This window comes from Cryptomeria japonica, chromosome 6 (genome assembly GCF_030272615.1).
Source record: "Cryptomeria japonica chromosome 6, Sugi_1.0, whole genome shotgun sequence".
NCBI classification, from domain to species: domain Eukaryota; kingdom Viridiplantae; phylum Streptophyta; class Pinopsida; order Cupressales; family Cupressaceae; genus Cryptomeria; species Cryptomeria japonica.
In genome coordinates, this window is record NC_081410.1 from 424,537,144 (window position 1) to 424,559,411 (window position 22,268).

The following is a 22,268-nucleotide window of genomic DNA, read 5'->3' on the forward strand; positions in this document are numbered from 1 at the left end:
GCTCACGTGTAATCAGTGGTATCTGTATTTCACCCTGAAGTGGAAGGACCCCTTTGATCTTGTGATGGAAGTGGATTTTATAAACATGAGATGATTATTGTTTGTTGTTTTTGGGTCGTGTCCTTCTATTTCAATCTCACCTCGGTCAATAAGATCCTGAATAAGATCTTTCAATCTATGAAAATTTCTTGTCTTATGCCCTTTCCCTTGATGGAAATCGCAATGTTCAGTATCCCTCCACCATGAAGGTTTGACCTGAGGTTCGTAGTTGGATGTTTTTGGTAGGGTCACTAGATTTGAAGAGACCAACTGACATAACAATGTTTCAATGGGTTCCCCTAAGGGAGTGTACGTTTGTTTTTGTTTATAGTTTTGCTGGCGTTGTCTTGGTTCTTCTTGCGGTATATTGCGTCGTTGATTTGGTGGGGGAGGAGCCATGTTGGTCTTAAGAGGGGGGTTTTATCCTGCAAAGCGGACCACAGGTTGTGCACTTTTGATAGTTCTTGCATCTACAACCCCATCATTGACAATGTTCTTTTTTTTGTTTCGGAAGTTACGTTTATCACTGTTGAATCACGGGTGAGGTGCATCTTTGGGTTCATTGCATATTTTGATAAGCCCCTTTTTGATGAGGGCCCTTTCACATTTTAAACCCTGCGTGATCATGTCATTGAAAGACTCTGTGCCTTTCATGTCTAAATGAAATTCCATTTTTTCCTTCAAGTTGGAAAAATATTTCCACTATCTCTCTTTCAGGTAGCTGAAGGGAACGTCTGCTAGAAATTTGTCGCCATCGTTGCAAGAAGGCTAAAAATAGCTCCCCTGGTTTTTGCTTAGTGTTACATAGATCAGCCATGGTGATATCGTGTTCAATGTTATGTGAGTAATGTGCAATGAATTTCTAGACCAGTTCATCGAATGTCCTAATGCTGCCTGTTAGTCGGGAAAAACATTGTGTGGTTGTCCCTGCCAAACTTTGGGGAAAGAGTCACATTAGGTATGTGTCCTCATATGCCACTTCTAAGCATGCTGAATGAAATTCTCTAACATGATCGTGAGGGTCTCATTTTCCTTGATACTTTTAGAACTTAGGTGTTTCAAACCCTCATGGAAAAGGTGGCATATGTAGATTCCTATCAAAGAGATAGGGACAAATATCATTAAGTGAAAACTAGTTTATTTTCACACCATTGTGGAGTTGTTGGTCTAAATTTTTTATTTGTTGCCACAACATGTCTATGTCATTTGGAGGAGGAGGAGGTGGGGGATTTCCTTGATGAAGGTTGTATCTAATGGGATCTCGACCTCTTTGATCCTCCTTATGACTTAGGCACTCCAATGCTTGCCTTAGTTGTGCAATATCAAAATCAGAGGGTAGTTTGGCTCCCTCTTGGGCAAGTCTTAAAAAGTGAGCATCAGTGTTGCTCCTGAGTATTTCATCAAAAAGTCGATTAACGAGAGGGTTATGTTGTGCCCTTTCTATTTCTATAGGAGTAGGAGTACTTGGATTTTCATCATTTGCATTTCCTCCAAGGGCTTCTTGGAATTCATTGAGATTTTCTTCCTCTTCCTCTTCAATTTCTTGTTGTGTAGACCTTGATCTGGTTTGAGCCATTTGGTTTACAAGTTTTTGTTGAAGTTTTGTGAAAATTATGATGAGTTGGTGATGGAATGAAAGATTAATGTTTGGTGAAGTGTTTTGCATACAGATCTCTAGCACTAAAGGTAGATGTTTACCAAAGTCCTTCCTTGAATTGCTTGTTGTGTTTTGTTGACAATGTTTGATATGATAAGGTTTAGAGAGATCTGAGATGTGTTACAGACCCAACTACCTAGTAATGAGAGGATTCACTCATAGACTAGTTTTAACCTATGTAGAAATGCCTCTTAGGATGAGTTTATCCTAGATGTAGAGACACTCTAAAAAGTGATGTGTTGTGTTTGATTCAAGCAATATCAAAAATAGAACTTAGGACAAAAACCTCTTGATGTTTTGAGAGTTGGAATGGATTTGATGAGATGTGAATGTGATAATGGATGAAATGTGAACTTCAATAGAAACTCTGTGTTACAAAAGGAAAAAACTCTTCCTCTTCTCTTTCAGGGGTTGGTGGTTCTTCCCTAGCTGAGTTATATGTGATGCAAATGTCTGGAAAGAAGGCAAGATTGATTTTACCTCCTTTTTTTTAATGCTAACTCAAAGCTCTATATTGAGTAAAAGCTCCGTGGTTTAAAGACTCTTGATCAAACTCGTTGGATTTTCCTTGAAGATATAGACGCATGTGACGTAAGAAGGTTATATGTGAGACAAAGATTTTTCTATTAAGATAGAAGAATTTCCTTCTTTTGATGAAATCCTTTGAGCTTAATGTTTTTTTCTTCAAGTTGATATGTTGATGAAGATTCTTCTTTCTCAAAATGTGAAGAATGGTCATATAGTTTGATACTTTGTTTTTGCCCTTTGTTTTTGATCTTTGGTTTTTTGAAAATCTTTGTGTTGGATGAATACTTGTTTTTGGAACTGATTTTTGATTTTTCTTTGACAAGAAAACAAAGAAAGCACACAAACACAAGGATGTTTCCTCAAAAGGCACAAATAAGTGTGGGTCTAGATCAACCCAATCTTTGGACTTTTTATGACCCTTTCTTTCCAAATGTTTTTTAGTATGTTTTCCAAAAAGCCCGAAGTTGGCTCAGTTTATCACTGGTCTTGACTCAAAATGAAGATACTTCAAACACACTTTATCCCTAAGGTCAAATGGCCAGTTGCGATAATTTCAGCCCACATCTTGATATTTCTTCAACTTTGGTACTACATACCTTATGAATCCCGTCGTGGCAAGTAAGGATGTGATATACTGAGTCTTGCATGAGCATAACAAATAGATGATCCCTATGATGGGGGAGTCACCACTTTTATCAGGCTACAAGTAACTTTTCAAAAAGTTATGTTTCTACTCAAGGAAATATGTATGGTGAGTATGTTGGAAGCAAAACCTTCTATGCTCTTGCACTGAATTTATCACAAATATCCTCAATCAATAGAAAGGGTTGGCTACTACATAAAGGTTTTTAGTAATTTTTGATGTTTTTGGACATAAGTTCATTCTGCAGTGACTCACTTAAGAGCCTTGTAACTTGTGGTGGGGCCCATTTGTCCTTTCGGTAAGTTACATTGTAGGAACAACTATACCCAAGGCTATAAATTTTGCTCACACCTGATTTCTATAGCGGTTCGAAGGATTTACCGCACGAGGTCATTCCCAAGAGTGATGTGTCTCTTGGCAGGCCTCTCTTAAAAAGAAAATTTTGAGTGTTACTAACACTTTTCCCTTGCACCTAGGACCATGAAAGCCAGTGTTAGAAGTAGGACTACTCTACAAATTTTGCACAAGCGTGCCAAACACAAAAGACACTTGTTCTTTTTAACCCATCATTGCAATGTGATCTATTTGTTACTTGGAGATGTTTCTCCAATAACCATGGTGTTCTTTTTAGCCAAGATAGAAAAATGAAGTGTTCGTTTTATCCAAGATTGCAAAATGTTTGTTCTTTTTAAACTCAAAAAATAACAAGTTGATCATTCTTTTTAGCCCATATTGCAAGATGTGAATGTTCATTTTAGCCAAGATTGCAAAAATGATAGTTCATTTTAATCCAAGATAGCAATGTGATTGTTCTTTTTAAACTCAAAAAAATAACACGTTGATTGTTCTTTTTAGTCCATATTGCAAGATGTGAATGTTGGTTTTAGCCAAGATTGCAAAAATGATAGTTTGTTTTAATCCAAGATAGTAATGTGTGTGTTCATTTTTAGACCAAGATAGCAAAATGAAGTGTTCGTTTTATCCAAGATTACAAAATGATTATTCTTTTTAAACTCAAAAAATAACAAGTTGATCGTTGTTTTTAGCCCATATGGCAAGATGTGAATGTTGGTTTTAGCCAAGATTGCAAAAATGATAGTTCGTTTTAATCCAAGATAGCAATGTGTATGTTCATTTTTAGACCAAGATAGAAAAATGAAGACAATGTGAATGACTATCCTAGGATTGATCATTTTTTCCAATTAGAACATGTAGAAAAATTTGCAAATTTGACACTTTCAACTCCTGCAACAATATGTTAGAAAGACGCTCCTTATGTCATGCACAAGATGTAAACCCAAAATTAAATTAATCATATTAACACAAATCACACTAACAAACAAATTAGATCTAAATTAATAAAAATAATTTAAATCTAATCGAAAACTAAATTAAAAACTAATTTAAAATCTAAATTAGAACTAAATTAAAGACTAATTTAGAAAAATATTAATTTAAAGACTACTTAAAAAAAATAAAATTAATTTTAAATTAAAACTATTTTAAGAAACTTAAAAAAAAAATATTCGAAAAGACCAATTAAAAAAATAAAATGTAAACAACCAATTTAAAAGTCTATTCTAAAAAAGAAACCGTTTAGTAAAAAAAAACATTCTAAACAACTAACTAAAAAGGCTTATTCAAAAAAAGAAAGAAAGCTAATTTAAAAGCAAAATTCTATTCTCTCAACTCTTTAAGTGGGTTTTGAAAGTTATTTTTATTTTTTGTTTTAAAAAGAACTCAACCAAATGATTCACGTGAGGTTCACCAAATGATGTCATGGAAATGGGGACAAGGAAACAACAAAATTCAATGTTAATAAGTTAGTTTCAACCATAAAACCAAAACAAAGAACTAAAAACCATTCCAAACATATCAAAAGAGATTTCAAAAAGCATGAAAGAAGTTTAACAAAACAAAAGAAAGGAGAAGAGCCTCCCTAAGATGCTTCCATGATGCCTTTTTATGCTTCTCCCTTGTTTCTCCCCTCTCCAAGTCCCAAATGAGTGTAGCTCTAAGATTTTAGCACTAGCCATGGATACCATATGGAGATTCAAGATGGTTGGATGTGATAAACAAATGCTATGCAAGTGTAGATAGTGATGCTATGAAAAATCTCTATGCTAATACCAATATAGCAACAATACTCTAATGCTTCCTTCTTTGCTTGAAGAGAAGGGTTCTATTTATAGAAGAAATGGGGAAATGAAGGGTTAAGATTGAACAATCTTAACAAGGGTTAGGATTGAAAGATATTCAATCCATGTGAGACTTTCAACCCAATCCCATGTTGACAAGTGTCACCATGAGGAGGCTTGAGAGGAGAGATAAGGAGCATTAAATGCTTGAGGGGACATGATGGTTACCCTAGGGGGTTGGGTTAGGGTTAGGTTAATGGATATTCCTTTTATCCAAGGGATAAATGAATGTGCAAGGGTTAAATGGTTACCTTAGTCAAATAAATAAATGCTTCGAAGAGACCCATGAGTCAAAAGGATGGTTAAGTTAGAGGAAAGTCTCTAACCAAAGGTAAAAGGTGAGTTAACCATAAATGGTTATGTAAGAGCCTTTAATGGTTTGGAAGACTTTAGAGGTTAACCATTTGAAGACATAAAGCGTTTAATGGTTATTGAAGACTTTGGAGGTTTTTGAGAAGTGACTTCCTTTTATTTAGGAATGTGACAATGATTAGGATAGGATTAGGCTAATTAGAAGGAGTTAGAAGAATCTAAAAGGGATTTAGGCATGCAAGTGGATTTTGTAGGAGAATGCAAGTGGGAGGAATTTTGGGATTTTCAATTGAAGTAAAATCATTTATTTCAATTAAATGGTGTAATTTGAATTTGAATAGATATTTAAATAAATATTAATTTATATAAATGTGAATGTGAATTTTGGATTTTATTTAAATAAATCTTAATTTATTTACATGAGAAAATGGAAGATAAAGCATTAAATGTTTGAAGACTTTGAGGAAAACCATTAAAGGCTTAAGAAGACTCTAGAAAGAAGCCATTAAGTTTGAAGACTTTAAGGGAAACCATTAAAGGCTTAAGAAGAGTCTAGAAGGAAGCCATTGAGTTTGAAGACTTTAAGGGAAACCATTAAAAGCTTGAGAAGACTCTAGAAGGAAGCCATTAAGTTTGAAGACTTTAAGAGAAACCATTAAAGGTTTCCAGTGGGTGAGGATAAATAGGATTTTAAATAAATAATTTTTTTATTTAAAATAGTTGTGCATATTGCATTTGTAGGAAAATGCAAGTGGGTGGAGGATAAAGGTGATTTAAATATATGTTAATTTATTTAAATGCGAGAGATGGGATTTTGGGGGATTTAAATAAATATTAATTTATTTAAATGTGAGAGAAGATTTAATTAAACAAATATGATTTATTTATTTAATTAATGGTCTGAATTTGGTTATGTGAATTAAATCAAATAAATTGAATAATTTATTTAATTAATAGGAGAATAGGGTTAAGATGAATTAATTAAATATTAATTTAATTAATTGATGGATTGATGGTTCAATAATCAAATAAATACTAAATATTCATTTAATTAAGTGGACAGATTTATGTGACTATGACCTGTTAAAGGTAGTACCCTGTTAGGAATAACCTCGATGGATTATTTCTGAACCCAAACTAATGGATCACCTTGTTAGAGGATTTGTGCATTGAAGCTTGTTAGAGCTTACTCGATTAGGGGATTTTAATTTTGTTGTGATTGTTAGAAAACAACAGGATTGGTTTGATCTGTCTGAGTAGCACAATAATTGCTTGATCAGATCCTTCTAAACATATTCAACGTTGCTCTTCTGCATACTCTAAAACTTAACTCTTTTGACTTTCGCACACAACATATCACTTTCACTCATATGAAATAATTCATTGTAATGTCAATATATAGACATTAAGATTTCATGTCAGCCCAAAGAAATCATAACACAATTTCCTAGGTGCAGTGTATCTGGTCAAGTGATTATAACTCATCACAAAAATACCGCCAAAATTTTTCGATGGGATATCTCATCACGATTTGTGGTAACTCATCACAATGTCAACAAATACTAGTTGGAACAATCAATACCAGTTAGAGTTAAACATATGAACTATTATCCTTGAATCTTCTGATATAATCTTCGCTTGATCTTCATCTTGATGCTGACTAATGTGTATCCACTGGTTGTCTTCTATGTATATACCGGTTGTAGATTAAACAACTTGAAGTTACATCGGTAGACAATATAAACATATGTGTGTGTGTGTGTTTCATCAATGACAACATATGATGAATATATTACAATCATCATCAAGCCAACATTATGTACCAATCTTTATTTGACGATTTTGGTGGGAATTTTATATGGTATACAAATATTTGGCGAATCACACTTAACTATATCATGTCTTATGTAATTTTCAAGGCGATTATGAGTCATCTAATTAATTGGCAATTATAATAGAGTTGGCGAAAATTGGGGTGAATTGATACACGCTTCCGCAAAATTCCAAGAGAATTGGGTCGTCTTGGCCAATAAATCTTTATATGGCTATTGGTGAATTATGGCCATCTATTAAGACAACCTCGAAAAGTGTAGGCGAAAATATTGAATTTACTGTTTGAAAAATATAGATTCTATTGGGGAAGTCTTGATAGAGATACAAATAATTACATAAAACAATGGGCGATTGGGTTGTGCATTTGAGGAATATTTCTAATGTCCAGGCGACATGGCCACCCCCGATTGGTACAATATATTCACCATTTTCCAAGTTGTTGATGTGAAATATTCGCTATTGGTGAATAATCGCCACTAAAGTAAACTTTGCTTTATACCTTGCTTAAGGTTGTGCGTTTTAGTTTTGCAAGTCCTTCAAGTGTTGGTGCTCCTTGGTTGTATGCCTAAAATGTTGTAAACATTGTTATTCATATTGTGAGTTAGATTCTTAGCATGGTTTTTTTCTTGTTTGGGTTTTCCATATAAATATGAAGTTCATGTGTTGATGCTTGATGTTTATGTGTTGATGGTTAATATGCTATTTCTATGTAAGTTGATTAATAATTTTTTTTGAAGTTTCAGACTGATTCGTCCCCCCTCTCAGGCCTAATAGGTGTTCAACATGTATATTTCATCATCTTCCTTACTTTTTGAGCATTGAAACACATGCCTAATTTTACAAATTTCCTTATTCTTTTATCTTGCACTACTAACCTATACTCTAACCTTTTTTTTCCTATACTATTCTACACAATCAACCCCAAATATCATTCCTTACCACCTATTGCTCTACTATACTTCGCTAATTTTCATATGATTGCACTAAGTTGTTACCACTTGTAAACTGATTTTTTTTAAAGATAGTAGTTATGGTTGGAGTTCAATAACATTGCTACTGAGTTTAGGCTACTACTTTATAAAAAAGGTTACCAAAAATGCCTTAATAGAATTGTACATGAAAGGATTAAACTTCTTTGAATAGAAATGGTTTCACACCATTAAAGAAGTGCAGCCAAAGAAACCATATTTAAACATTGCTTAACATTACCAATAATTGAATTTCTCAATTCAAAGCCCTTTTATATTCTTTAAAAAGAATGTTGGCTTAAAATTAGATATACTTTTTTTTAAGGAATTTAAATGCAATCAATATAAACAAAGACATTATTTTTGTGAAAAGCAGACTACCTTAAAATTGGATACACCTCTTTTCAAAGAAATTTATATGTAATCAAGTATAAAAGAAGATAATAAGTTTATGTTGTACACAAAAGTATGCAACCTGGATCTTCCATCAAACGAGAGAAAAAAGTACCGTACACTCTTCTTTACAACTGAAAACCTTCAAATTTCTTTCTTTATGTTCTAAAGTTCTAAACCATACATCATCACATTATTCAAATGGATGTTTTAGACATTGTTTTAAAATCAAAATAACTAAGTGACACAAATCTCAAAGATCAAAATCATTCATAGTTCATATATATACAAAAATGCCACTAATCCAAAACACTCCATGTTAATAAAAGCATGTAAACGTTTCAAGTTTTTAGTCAACCTGCAGATAAGTGATCATTCAATCTTTCCTGTTTGTAATAACAAGAAGAAAAATTTCTCTCTGCATGATATGTTAAATTTATTGCCAAATGACTAACATTTTTTTTAAACCAAAATCCCAAATAATTGTGTACTAAGAAATTAAAGCTTGTTTTCATCACATCATTTGACTACAAAAAGTTTCATAAATATCAGTTGGTTTCATTATTTCTTATACTTATTCTATTCTAAAACTCAACTTTTTCATATTCAATAACCTTCTTTGCCTTTTATTCAACAACCTTGTCAAAATCATATCTACATCTTTCATCTTGAATGTCTACTAATAGAATCACATTTATCATGTTATTCTCATACATGAATTGTCTTCATGTTTAAACTTGTACAAATTGTTTCAAACTTTCATATCTAGATCTCATATCTACCAACTCTCTGAAATTCTTATCTCCAATCTCATTATTCTCCACACCTTTACAATTTTGGTTCTTTTTATCATTTTATAAACTTATTTTTTTTACAATTGAAAGCTAACATTTTCACATTTTGTGAATACATCCAAATTTGCCATCCTTGACCAACAAGCAATTATAACTTTTGCACTTTGTCTCTATGTATTTCATTTCTCTAAATATTTTCCCCTTTAATATTTGCAAAAAACTTCCGAATCATTGCTATCATGTCTAAATTTAACCATTTGTACATCTAATATCACAATCTATAATCTAAGATACTGACCACTTAACACATTCTTTCTATCCAACTGATCATCTTTATATAAAATTGTACTCTCTAACATATTAACTTAATGGGGGAAACCATTAGTAACACGAAGATGGGAGGAGGTTCGCATGTTCTAGGGCTTCACGATAGGGTTCCAAGGAATGGAAGATGGTGGCAAGATGCCAGTGTAGGAAACGGTAGATGGTGGCAAGGTTTTAGTATCCCTCATCAGGCTTACCAAGGACAGACAAAGGATGCCCCTCGTTTCGGCCAATACCCAAATTTTGACATCAATCCCTTTGCCAAAATATTCAGGGACAAACCTTTTATCAAACTGGTTTCATACCTACCTTCAGGGAACCGATGGTTGAATTGTTTTGCATGTCTACAAGACTAGTCAGATAGCTCTAACACTTTTTTCAATCGTCCTTTTGCTCAACCGGCCCACTCATTTCATTTTCATCCCCACAAAGTAAAAGGAAATTTTTGCAGAATCATTTGAACTCCAACACCTACGTCCAGGGAGCTTCTCACAACCAAGGGGCGCGTAAGGATTGCAGAGGACACCCAGGCCACCGCCCACCTTTTCAAAAATCTTTCGGGTAGGAATTTTTTTTCTTCTTTTAACCATGGCCCATCATTTCAAAATTCATTTGGGCAGGAATTTTTTCTTCAAAATACTGTAAAAAAGCTTCCACTTCCAAATGCGTTCTGATCAAAATACCAAAAGAAACAACTAATTTTTGACATCTGTAAAGCATCCCCATCCGTATCTCAACAATTCAAGGTTTGTCTCACTGAGGGGGAAAGTGGAGCAGATCAACAAGGTGATCATGGAGACCCCCTCAAATCAAAACTAGCGCACTTTGTGTGGAAAAGAAAACAGACAAATTTTAAAGAAGCGGACTCCTCTCCTCCCATTCCGACTCGGGCTCCGGTTGAGAATGTTTTCACTATCAAGATATCTTTTCCCAACCACATTCTCTCCCAGTCGGTCTCCTTTCTTCGAAAATTGGCTCTCATTGGTAAGTTTAGTTCTTCAATCCCTCTTCAAACTCTCCTCTCATGATCAAATAGTTACTGGTTGGGTCTTCGAGATATTTTCTTCATTGATAGCCATTCGGGTTTTTTATAGCTTTGTTTTCTTTATCTGAAGATAGAGATGCAGTTCATAAAAACAAAGGCTAGTTTTGTCAAGGGGCTGGTCCTTTTACCTTATCCTGGATTCCAAATTTTAAACCAGATACTAATCTTTGTAGATTTTACCCCCATTGGATCTCTTTTTCGTGTTTACCTTTGGAATATAGAGATCCGGATATTGTGGAGACCATGGCCAATCAACTTGACATCTTTGTTTCTCACGATCTTATACCCTTTGAAACAATCCAAAGAGATGTTAGAGTTTGCCTTCTCCTTGCCTAAGATAAAACCCTGCCAAGGCAATTAACCATCACATCAAAATGGGGTTTGTGGCATCAAGACATTTTTTTGGATAATGCAAAGGTCATCTACAAATATGAACATCAACTAGGCCACTTCACTAACTCCTGTAGTGGTCATGAGCGCTCAGAGCTTTTAGTTTGTAAAAATCACTGCTCATACCCTCTTCTGTGCACTGCCCACTAGCGTGAGGTAGTTTTGTCCTCTGATCCTGTACAATCATGTAATGATCCCCCTAAACCTCAGGATGCCTTAAATTTTGAGTCATCCTACGTTTAGTGGATTAATCAGTTGTCCCATTTTTTTATCATGTATAGTTGGATTCTTTATAGCTATAAATCTGTCTCCATGCCCACACCAGTTCTCCAATTATGTGACAAAACATCTAATGATAGAGAAGCTATAGTTCGGGACCTAATGTTCAATAAATCATCGATTGATATTCAGAGTTTAATGCAAAATTTATTAGTTTTAGGGATAGTTGTCTCAAATAAGGAGGGTCATATCCAGGAAGTAGCAGATGATATCCTACCCACTTTAGCTGCCACTATGATTGAGGAAATTGCAAAGGAGGAAAGTGTTAGTATGGAAAATTTAACGTGTCCCTTATGAAAAACAAGGTGCTGTTGTTCAACTATTGACCTCTCAGATAAAGGGGAAGTCCCCTTGGAAATTAGGCAGGAAGAAATGGAAACCCCTCCACAAGATGGTGAGACAAAAAAACTTATTTTTGACTATGCACAATCCTTATCGATTGAGCAGAGCCCCAACTTGAAATCAGAAGTGTTTACAACCCCAAAAAAGAGAGGTAGGAAATCGAACTCTGTGAAGATTCAAGAAGAAATAGAGGCAGGTGTGCAAAGTACTCTAGATGGAAAATTCAAGGTATCAAAAATAATTACAAGGAGTGCAAAAGGCACTCTCGCTTGATAATGAAAATGATTTCTTGGAACGTCAGGGGCATTAATGCTCCTGATAAAAGAGGGAGAATCAAATCTCACCTTGATTCTTCAAAGGCTGACATTTTTTGTAATGCCCCTACCTTGGTCGGACTTGTAAAACCCATTTGATCTTGATTGACTTACTATGTGGCATTCTTGAATGGTAGGTTAACCGTGATGCAATGTGGAGTTTAGATAATATAAATAATCGTGCATACCTATTATTGTGCTTTTGCATCGATTCTTGTGTAAATGTAATTATTTCCTAACTCTTGTGATAAATCTTGAGCTAACGCCTTCATTGAATATGTATATGTATATGTATGCTTGCGTGATTCATGGGTGCAGGAGATTTCAGGTACAACACTACCTAGGGTGAGGTTCATCTCCTTCGGGATTCGCAGGTTTAAGTAAACCTCCTTCGTCCTCAAAATTCGGATTTGGGAGTCATAAAACTCTTGTCTTGCCTTAGCCATGGTCAGGTGAGCATCATGTGTGTGGTTCGTGGGGCTTTCTTTTCATTGGGTTGCGTGTCATGTGATTTGATGGACTTTCTCGGTTTGCGTGCCATGCACGGGGTAAGTGGAGTTTGTAATCCTAAGTATTTAATTCAATTTAATGAGTAGATGTACGCATTAGTAATTTAGAAATTTAAAATAGGTAGTTTCTTTTATATGATTAATCGTTAATTTAAAGAGATCGCTTTAATTATAATTCTAGCAAGCTTAAAGCATTTAAATTGAAATAATGTGTTCATTTACGCATTAAAAGTTGAGGAATTAAAATAAATAGGTTTCTTTCAAGAGATTAGTCTTTTTTTTAAAAGGTCGCTTTATTATGTTGTAGCGAGTTAATTTTAAAAATAACAAAATTCAATGAGTTATGCGTTTTAGAAAGGAAAGATTTAAAGTCATTGGGGAATAGAAATAAATTAATCATTTTCGCATTTTGGAAGAAAAAGGGTAAATTTTATTATTTAAAAGAAATTATTTTCTTTTTACTTGTAAAGCTGATATAGTATAAAGGATTGATTTTTGGAAATTTAAATTGAATTAAATACCTTACCCTTGTTAATAGTTCAAAATATAAAATATTGGCTAAAGTAATATGGAGAAATTAAAATTAGAATTAAATAAGAAATAGAGGCATTTTAATTTTAATTAGAAAATCGAATAAGATGTATTGAATAGTGGAAAGGAATGATTTCCATTCTTATTTTCTTTTATTTTAAAAATAAATGCCTAAATTCGAAATTGAAAATTAGGTAAAAAAAAGGGGGTTTCTCATTTAACCTAGTTTTTGAAATATTTTGGGGGTTCTTTCCTTTGGTCATCTTTTTGGAAAAAAAAAAAGGTTTTGGAAGGGAGATTGGAGATTTTGGAAAAAGATGGAGTTTTACAGCAGCAGATTTGGGGGCTCATCATCAACAATCCTTCCAGGAAAGCTTGTTGAGGTAGGAATCTCTTTTATCGATTTGTTTGAAGTTGTTTTTAACAAAGAAAAAAAAAGGGGCTTGTATGGTTTTCTTGCAATTTCGGTTTTCAAATTCTCCATTGTTGTCCATGTGTGAGTTTTATTGTAGAAATTTGTAAAAGGGTAGCTTTGTTGGATCTTTGTGAGAGAGGTGAGTTTCCTTGTGCCAAAGATTTTCTTAATGGGTGGGTTATTCAACAATTTCCTCTATTGTTTTGAAACCCTTGACATTCTGGGAAAAAAATAAATGTGTATGTGACTGTGATTTTCTTTCAAAAAATGGGAGATTGCTGGAAAATATATGGATTGTGATTTTCTTTCAAAGAAAAATAGGGGATTGCTGGAAAATGTTTTAAGTCTGTGTTTCAGGCTGTGTGGACTATTTTGGGGAGTTATTTACCTTTTTATCAATACTTGCATATACTATTTAAAAAATATATATATATTCAATGAGTAAAAATAATTTTTATGAGAGTATTTCATGACTGGGAAGATTTTTTTGACTGCACATTTTGGCAGTTTTGTTTTGGTCTGTTATTGTTATTTTAAAAAGAAATTTTTTTTTAAAAAAAATAAGAAAATAAAATCTCATTACCACCCCATGGTTGGGAGGCAGCCGGTAGCAACTGCTACCAGTTGGTAGTAGCGCTACCAGAGGTAGCGAACTGCTACCAAATGGTAGCAGCGCTACCAGGGGTAGCGGCCTGCTACCATTTGGTAGCAGCGCTACCAATGGTAGCTTGGGCTACCAAGGGGGGGGGGCACGTGGGTACCTTCCCTTTTCTTTTTTTTGAAAATTAAAAAAAAGTTTATTTATTTATTTATATATATTTTTTATTATTATATATAAATTGTTTTAAAAAGAATATATATATAATATATAAAAATCAAATTAATAAGTGAATTTAAATTTAGTTTAAGAGATTTAAATTCAGTTTCTTTTATATTATTTAATTTTAAATTCAGTTTCTTTTATATTATTTAATCCCAGATTATTAAATAATATTTGGATTTAGATAATCAACACTTAGTAAATCCATACTTTAATACAAGTTATTAATTTCATATTGATAACGTCATACTTGGGTTAATACATATTATTAACATGGACTAAGTACTAATGGTGGATTAATGTGAATTTTTAAATAAAAGTTAATTTAGCAAATCCATAAACTTGATCGACATTAATGGTTAAAATGATATGGTAAACGAATACCTCTACCGGATAATGCCTATGTAGATTTAAATTTCTATAATCGAATTTGGTTATGTAATGGTAATATTTGATATGCCAGTGTTTGGTCATAAGTCGGTCAAGCCCCTAGTTAGGGTACCGTCAAACAAGAGAATCTATGTTTGTGTTTTTTTTTTTTATGATTCAATTTGACCCGCTTTTAAAAGGGATCACTATGTAATAATCAATCGAGGTAAATGTTGAATAGTGTATGTGTTCGCCTAAAGGGAAGAGATGTAAAAGACATGTAAATTATGCAATCTTAACTATATTAAATGCCAGAGGGGTCTTGCAGTTGAGCAGACCCGGAGATGTAGCCCTTTAGGGGTGAACTCCGAGATCATATCTGTGTTATGCGATGTTTTAGCTTCCTTTATTTCATACTTTAAGTTATCATGTATGATTGTATCTTGTATGTGTATAACAGGAATTAAATGCAGCTAAATCAAAGTGCATACAATTATTCATCTTGATAAATGTAGTAATCAGGTTCATAAAACATTGTAAATTATGATTATGGAAAAAAAAAAAATATTTTGTTTATGTTAAGTAAAAGTAGTAATAGTGGAAAGAATCTTGCTAGGTTACCATTATTGGATTAACTTGTTATTAAGCATGTAAAATGAACGAATGTGAGTGGGAAACCAAGTTAGAATTAGTGTTATAATTTCTAAGTTGAAATCTAAAGGATGAACGTCATATAGGTATTTACCTCCTTATCTTAGTAAATGAGTATCGCCATGTTAATTATATTTCACTATATTGGATGAATTTATTTAGTTATTTATGTTGTAATCATAACAAATAATCCTTACCAAAATTAACTTGAAAATGGGGTGAACTCAACTAGTTATCCATATTATAACCCTAATAAAAGAATCTCTTTATAATTGCTAAATTGAACTAAAAAGGGAAGTATTCGTATAGTTGTTTATATCTTAATCTTAGTAAATGTATCTTTTCATATTAACTTCATTTACTAAAGAGAGTGACATGCAATAAGATAGTTATATTCTAATCCTAATGGGAGAATGACACTATGAACTTATATTTTAATCCTGTAATGATGAATATCATCTTGCTAACTATATTTTAATTTAAAGGACGAACTCATGTGCTCCTAATACATTTTCACCTTAATGAATTTAGTCCATCTATTAGCATTAGTAAAACTTCAATGAATGAATTCTATGGCTACTCACATTTTATCCTCCATAAAAGAACTACGACTCTTTAGTTTGGTTATGCTTAAAATTTAATGAGGGAACCTCACTCTATTAAATGTAGTTTAATCCTTAATGAATGAATCTCATCTTATTAGCCATACTTTTAATATTAAAGAAAGATATCAGTTGTGGGTGGCTATCTTAAAACCAATGAATGAACTTTGTTATATTTATCACATTGAACCTTAAGGGAGACCTCTTAAATTAAATAGGTGATAATGTGCATTGAGTAAATAACCTCACAATGGCCTCCTAACCACCCAAAGTAAATGAACGTTTCCTAAAATTATAAGATGTCAAATCATTGAACATATATATAACCATGTCTTATGCATTATCTTGTTAATTAAGATATCTAGCTTATTGGATCAATTGACGCGAGTTGAGTTAGGTGTAAGGTTACGTAATCGCATTGGGAAACTCCTTAGGACTATTTAGCCTTCCATTGTGCTATCTAAGTTTTAGATAACTCCAAATTATCTTAATGTTGTAACTAATCAGTAATACTCTTAACTATTATTATAAAAAAAAAATATTTACACTCTAATTGAGTGTTTTTAACTTAAACCCTTTGGGGTTTCCTGGTGGGGCATTACATTTTTATACTCCAAGAAATGAAGTTATCATAGGAAATGTATCACAAAATAGTGGCTAAATGGACACAATTTGGATCTTCCCACATGCAAGGTGTTGGGGCCTTGGGAGGATTACTTACATAATGGAATCCTAAAAAATTTCAAGTTCACTTATTAGATCAAGATCATAATTGGCAAATGTTGAAATCTATATGCTATGACATGAGCTTTACGGTATTTAATATTTATGGCCCCATCCCCACTCAGGAAAAGAAAGACCTATGGGACAAACTGACTCTTTTACTCCAATAAGAAGAAGCATAGAATTTGATCATTGGAGGAGACTTTAATGTAATCTTGTCTCATAAGGAGAAACAAGGAGGAATCTGCCCAACCCCACGATCTATGCAGGATTTTCTAAGTTTCACCATATAAAAAAATTTATTGGACGTGATCCCCAATAATGGTCTCTTTACTTGGTCTAACAGGAGATCATGCTTCCTTTAGATTGCAGAGAGACTCGACAGGTTTGTTGGTATTTTGGATATGTTGATATGGTTTTGTCATTGATATCAACACTTGTCAAACTTGTCATCACTTGTCAACACTTATAAGCACTTGGAGATTTTGGTTATGTTCACCAACAAGATAGAGAATTATGCAAGAAACTGGTATTTGGTTCACCGACAGATTATATTGTTCACCGACACTTGGAATGACTTGGAAACTACTTGGTTATGTCGAAGACATTATTCGATCACTTGGTTTTGACGATTTGGTTATTTGTTTATTCAGGTTTGCATATTTGTTGTTACCAGCAAATAGGTCCAAGATAAGCATCGACGGTCTTATCTATTCCAGATCAGCACGACACGTTATGGAAATGATTTATCATTGTTGTAAATGCATTCGAGATGACATCATGCATCAGATATTGATTTGTCTATAATTGATTTTATTGTAATATCTGTAAGTGAGCCGACCTACTCAATTGGTCTTAGTTTATGGTATATATGTAAGATCTTATTTGTAAGATCGACATGCGATTGGGAAAAAGAATTGTAATAGAGTATATGCAAAAATAAGAAGAGCTATACACACAGACATCATTTGAAGGTTGAAGAAGGGTTTTTGTGAAGGCAATCAAAACTACATCGGTACTGAATCTAGCATATGAAGATGCTATTTTATGCAGTACATTATCATTGGATTTAACCATCCAATTGTAGTCAGTGTGACTCTCATTTTGTGATTGAGCAGTGAGCTCTAGGCAGTTGGCCTTTCTGCATGTTCTGCATGTGCAGAATCCTTATTGTAAACAAATACTATCTACAATAGTATCATTTGATTGTGGGTAAGGCTTCCCACCGTGGTTTTTCCCTTTACAAGGTTTCCACATACAAACATTGGTGTTATGTGTTGTGGATGTTATTGTCTTTCTGTTTCATGCATTAATCTTTACCGATATTGCAATTAACTATTAAGACTGTCTACCGGCATAAAGTTTGGTTTATCGGTATTAAGCATTAATCTTTGGTTAAGTTAATTCTGGTTGGATTATTGGACAACTGCTTCACCCCCCCTCTCAGTTGTCTCTGGGACCTAACAATTGGTATCAGAGCTAGATTCTCTTTTTGCAGAAGTTTAATAGCTTGAGGAGATCCAATGTCTACCAACTATTTCCAGAAGGATAGTCCGAAACTTGAGGGAACCAACTATGGCATATAGAAGATCAGGATGGAGACACACTTGAATTGCATTGGAAAGTATATATGGGAGGTTACAAAGAATGGCTATACTGCTCCTACTCCCGGTTAGCCTAATCCACCAACCTTAGGACAAGATGAGGAAAATGATTGCAAAGCAAGAGAAGCACTTTTGAGTGCATTGTCAGATCAGCAAGTCATGGGATTGTTAGATAGATCTACTGCTAAAGCTATTTGGGACAAACTGGAAACACTGAATGAAGGAGATTCCAAAGTCAAAATTGCAAAACTTGAATGCTTCTGGGTCAGGTATGAAAGTCTGAAAATGGAAGAAGATGAAAGAATTTCTGCTTTTATGGAAAGAGAATAAAATTGTTTTGGGTATACAATGTTGTGGAGGAACCTTAAGTGAAGATGATATTGTTTCTAAAGTTTTAAGAGCTTTTCCACTGGCATATAAAATGAAAGTTACTGCTATAAATGAATTAAGAATAATGCCTAATGCATCAATATCTAGAGACACTTTGGTTGGAAAAATTTCAGCTTTTGAGCTTGAGGAATTTGGTCCTGTTACTACTATCAAGACAGATCTAGGTTTTAAGGCATCATCATCAAATTTAGTAACATCATCATCATTTGACAAATCTAATTGGAAAGCCTTCTATGCAAGAGAACTTGAAGAAAGCAGGAGAGAAAATGAAGAACTTGAAGAACTTGAAGCACTATTTACAAGGAAAATGCCTAAAGGTCCAATTGGAAGTAAGCATGAAGGTAAAGCACCCTTTAAATGTTTTAACTATAATAAGATTGGTCATATGGCATCTAGATGTCTCGATAGACATGCAAGATTAATAGAAGAAGCTAAAAGAACATATAAGCCTAACCCTGACTATCAGAAATACAAGTTTAAGAAGAACATAGATAAATCTTGTTATTATGCTGATGAAAGAGTTACTGATGATTCTGATGAAGATCCAGTAGACAATGGATGGAATTTTGTTGCTATAATAGAAGATCAATTGAAACCTACTGTTCAACCGGTAGAGCAGGCCTTGGCAGCTAAAGTTGAAGATAAGGATGAATGGATTATTGATTTAGGATGTTCACATCATATGACTAGTGATAAGAATAAATTCTTAACCTTTCGGGATTACAATGGAGGTCTAGTAAGGTTTGGAGATGATAAAGCTTGTTTGATCAAAGGAAAAGGAACTATATCTTTTTATGGTAAGCACAATACTGATAATGTTTACTATGTTGAAGGTTTGAAGCATAATCTTTTGAGTGTTGGTCAATTAGTTGAGAAAGGATTTCAGTTACAATTCAAGAATGGTAAATGCAAAATCTTAAACAGAACTGGTTTGGAAATTGCAACTGGTAATAAGACTAGAGGTAATATCTTTCATTTGAACAACAATGAGAAAACATGTTTGATTGCACATATTGATAAAAGTTGGTTATGGCATAAAAGACTTTGTCATGTAAACTTTGATTGCATTGTGAAAATCAGTACTACTAAGGCAGTTAGAGATTTACCTAAGATTGTTAAACCTCACAATCTGGTATGTAAGGAATGTCAATTTGGAAAACAAGTTAGAGCATCTTTCAAAAGTATTCCGGAGAAGTCTAACAATGTTCTTGATTTAATTCACACCAATTTATGTGGTCCAACAAGAACTAGAAGTATACAAGGAGATAGATATTTTATGCTAATCATTGATGACTATTCTAGAATGTGTTGGGTTACTTTTCTCAGAGAAAAATCTAAAGCATTTGGGAAATTCAAACTATTCAAGGTGATGGTAGAAAATGAAACCGGTAAGAAAATCAAATGTTTGAGATCAGATCAAGGAGGTGAATTCACATCTAAGGAATTTAATGCATTCTATGAAGTGAATGGGATCAGAAGATAGTTGTCAGCACCCTGGACACCCCAGTAGAATGGAGTTGTGGAAAGGAAAAACAAAACTATCTTGGATGCAGCCAAAGTATGATATCAGAAGAAAATCTACCTCATATATACTAGAGAGAAGTGGTCAATACAACTGTTTATACATTCAACAAAGTTCACATCAGAGGAGAAACCGATAAGACCCCACATGAACTATGGTTTGGTACTACTCCTACTCTTAAATATTTCATAATATTTGGAAGTAAATGTTATATTAGAAGAGATGAGTATATTGGCAAATTTGATCCTAGAAGTGATGAAGGAATATTTCTTGGTTATTCATCTAAGAGAAAGGCATATAGATGTTTTAACAAGAGATTGCAGAAAATTGTTGAGAGTGCAAATGTGAAGATTGATGAACAATTTAGAGGAAATTCAAGGTACACAGATTCTGAACCGACAATTGAGATAATCACAAATGAACCTACACCGACATCATCTAAGGATTCAACAGTCACTGAAGAACAACAACAAGCAAAAACACCTCGGTATGTAAGACTGAATCATTCTGAAGATTAGATAATTGGAAACAAATTTCAAGGAGTTATGACTAGGGGAAGATTAAAAAATGAAGAGGTATGTCTTATTTCTCAAATTGAACCTACATCAATAAATGAGGTATGTGAAGATAAATATTGGATTAAAGCAATGGAAGATGAATTGGAACAAATTGAAAGGAATAACACTTGGTCATTAATTTCTTGACCTAAAGACAAAAATGTAATTGGAACTAAATGGGTTTTCAGAAATAAACTTAATGAAAATGACATGGTAATCAGAAACAAAGCAAGATTGGTGTCTAAGGGTTATTCTCAGAAAGAAGGAATTGACTACAATGAAACCTTTGCACCGGTAGCTAGAATTGAGGTAGTAAGACTATTATTGGCTTTTGTAGAACACAAAAACTATAAAGTATATCAAATGGATGTTAAATGTGCATTTCTGAATGGAGATCTTGAAGAAGAAGTCTACATTGAGCAACCTGATGGATTTTCTTTGACAGATAACAAAGACATGGTTTGCAGGTTAAGGAAATATTTATATGGGTTGAAGCAAGCTCCAAGAGCTTGGTATGCAAGATTGGACAAATCTTTTGAAGTTTGGTTACACAAAAGGTAATGTTGATAGCAATCTATACTACAAAGTGACTAATGATGACATCTTGGTTATTGAAGTTTTTGTTGATGATATAATCTTTGGAGGAGAAGATGGTTTGTGTAAAGACTTTTCTAACAAAATGCAGCAAGAATTTGAAATGTCTATGATTGGAGAGATAAAATTCTTTTTAGAATTGCAGATTTCACAGTCTGATAAAGGTATATTCCTATGTCAATCTAAGTACTTGAAGGAATTGCTAAAGAAATTTGGCATGGAGAATTGTAAACCGGCAAGCACAACTATGACTACAAATGATAAATTATCTTTGAAGGATGAATCTACACCTATTAATCTGACTAGATACAAATCTATGATAGGAGGTTTACTGTACTTGACACAAACAAGACCTGATATTATGAATGCAGTATGTATTATTTCAAGATTTCAGAGTAATCCTAAAGAAAATCATGAATCAACAGTAAAAAGGATTTTTTGGTACCTACAAGGCACTACAAATCTTGGTTTATGGTATCCTAGAGATGAAATTTTTGACTTATATACATACACAGATGGTAATTGAGCAGGAGATGTGGATGATAGAAAAAGCACCACCGACGAAGCATTTTTTCTTGGTAGCAGACTAATTTCATGGTTGAGCAAGAAATAGAGTTGTACAAGTTTATCAACAACATAATCAGAATATGTTGCAGCAACAACCAACTGTACACAGGTATTATGGATCAAGCAAATGTTGAAGGACATAAAGGTGAATTTCAAAGAACCTATCACTATTTATTGTGACAATACAACAACAATTGATATATCAAAGAACTTGGTACTTCACTCTAAAAATAAACATGTTTCTATCAAACTGAACTTTCTAAAAGAAAATGTTGAAGCAAAAGAAGTGAAATTGGTTTATGTGAATACTAAAGAGAAGATTGCAGATATCTTTACTAAGCCTTTTCCTAAGGAA